Source organism: Chlorocebus sabaeus, chromosome 12 (assembly GCF_047675955.1).
Source record: "Chlorocebus sabaeus isolate Y175 chromosome 12, mChlSab1.0.hap1, whole genome shotgun sequence".
NCBI classification, from domain to species: domain Eukaryota; kingdom Metazoa; phylum Chordata; class Mammalia; order Primates; family Cercopithecidae; genus Chlorocebus; species Chlorocebus sabaeus.
In genome coordinates, this window is record NC_132915.1 from 109,069,867 (window position 1) to 109,072,217 (window position 2,351).

Below are 2,351 nucleotides of genomic sequence, written 5' to 3' on the forward strand. Positions count from 1 at the left end.
TAACTCTCCTGGGATAGTGTTCTTAATATTCAGGGAGGAAGAGGATGATATGAAACCTGATACACCTGGTGAGAGAGAACACATTGAGGGAATAAACCTGCCTGTGAAAGAGATCTTAATTTGCAGAGGGGATAATATAACTCAAAACTCAATATGGGAAACAGGATGTGAGTCCATCATGTCCCCCCGCAGCCGTGGGGTGGGCTGGGGGCGGCTGCTGGGAGGCCGATCGCGGGGGGGTGTCCCACCCCCCGGCGATGGGTCCCCCAGCAGCCGTGGGGTGGGCTGGGGGCGGCTGCTGGGAGGCCGATCGCGGGGGGGTGTCCCACCCCCCGGCGATGGGTCCCCCAGCAGCCGTGGGGTGGGCTGGGGGCGGCTGCTGGGAGGCCGATCGCGGGGGGGTGTCCCACCCCCCGGCGATGGGTCCCCCAGCAGCCGTGGGGTGGGCTGGGGGCGGCTGCTGGGAGGCCGATCGCGGGGGGGTGTCCCACCCCCCGGCGATGGGTCCCCCAGCAGCCGTGGGGTGGGCTGGGGGCGGCTGCTGGGAGGCCGATCGCGGGGGGGTGTCCCACCCCCCGGCGATGGGTCCCCCAGCAGCCGTGGGGTGGGCTGGGGGCGGCTGCTGGGAGGCCGATCGCGGGGGGGTGTCCCACCCCCCGGCGATGGGTCCCCCAGCAGCCGTGGGGTGGGCTGGGGGCGGCTGCTGGGAGGCCGATCGCGGGGGGGTGTCCCACCCCCCGGCGATGGGTCCCCCAGCAGCCGTGGGGTGGGCTGGGGGCGGCTGCTGGGAGGCCGATCGCGGGGGGGTGTCCCACCCCCCGGCGATGGGTCCCCCAGCAGCCGTGGGGTGGGCTGGGGGCGGCTGCTGGGAGGCCGATCGCGGGGGGGTGTCCCACCCCCCGGCGATGGGTCCCCCAGCAGCCGTGGGGTGGGCTGGGGGCGGCTGCTGGGAGGCCGATCGCGGGGGGGTGTCCCACCCCCCGGCGATGGGTCCCCCAGCAGCCGTGGGGTGGGCTGGGGGCGGCTGCTGGGAGGCCGATCGCGGGGGGGTGTCCCACCCCCCGGCGATGGGTCCCCCAGCAGCCGTGGGGTGGGCTGGGGGCGGCTGCTGGGAGGCCGATCGCGGGGGGGTGTCCCACCCCCCGGCGATGGGTCCCCCAGCAGCCGTGGGGTGGGCTGGGGGCGGCTGCTGGGAGGCCGATCGCGGGGGGGTGTCCCACCCCCCGGCGATGGGTCCCCCAGCAGCCGTGGGGTGGGCTGGGGGCGGCTGCTGGGAGGCCGATCGCGGGGGGGTGTCCCACCCCCCGGCGATGGGTCCCCCAGCAGCCGTGGGGTGGGCTGGGGGCGGCTGCTGGGAGGCCGATCGCGGGGGGGTGTCCCACCCCCCGGCGATGGGTCCCCCAGCAGCCGTGGGGTGGGCTGGGGGCGGCTGCTGGGAGGCCGATCGCGGGGGGGTGTCCCACCCCCCGGCGATGGGTCCCCCAGCAGCCGTGGGGTGGGCTGGGGGCGGCTGCTGGGAGGCCGATCGCGGGGGGGTGTCCCACCCCCCGGCGATGGGTCCCCCAGCAGCCGTGGGGTGGGCTGGGGGCGGCTGCTGGGAGGCCGATCGCGGGGGGGTGTCCCACCCCCCGGCGATGGGTCCCCCAGCAGCCGTGGGGTGGGCTGGGGGCGGCTGCTGGGAGGCCGATCGCGGGGGGGTGTCCCACCCCCCGGCGATGGGTCCCCCAGCAGCCGTGGGGTGGGCTGGGGGCGGCTGCTGGGAGGCCGATCGCGGGGGGGTGTCCCACCCCCCGGCGATGGGTCCCCCAGCAGCCGTGGGGTGGGCTGGGGGCGGCTGCTGGGAGGCCGATCGCGGGGGGGTGTCCCACCCCCCGGCGATGGGTCCCCCAGCAGCCGTGGGGTGGGCTGGGGGCGGCTGCTGGGAGGCCGATCGCGGGGGGGTGTCCCACCCCCCGGCGATGGGTCCCCCAGCAGCCGTGGGGTGGGCTGGGGGCGGCTGCTGGGAGGCCGATCGCGGGGGGGTGTCCCACCCCCCGGCGATGGGTCCCCCAGCAGCCGTGGGGTGGGCTGGGGGCGGCTGCTGGGAGGCCGATCGCGGGGGGGTGTCCCACCCCCCGGCGATGGGTCCCCCAGCAGCCGTGGGGTGGGCTGGGGGCGGCTGCTGGGAGGCCGATCGCGGGGGGGTGTCCCACCCCCCGGCGATGGGTCCCCCAGCAGCCGTGGGGTGGGCTGGGGGCGGCTGCTGGGAGGCCGATCGCGGGGGGGTGTCCCACCCCCCGGCGATGGGTCCCCCAGCAGCCGTGGGGTGGGCTGGGGGCGGCTGCTGGGAGGCCGATCGCGGGGGGGTGTCC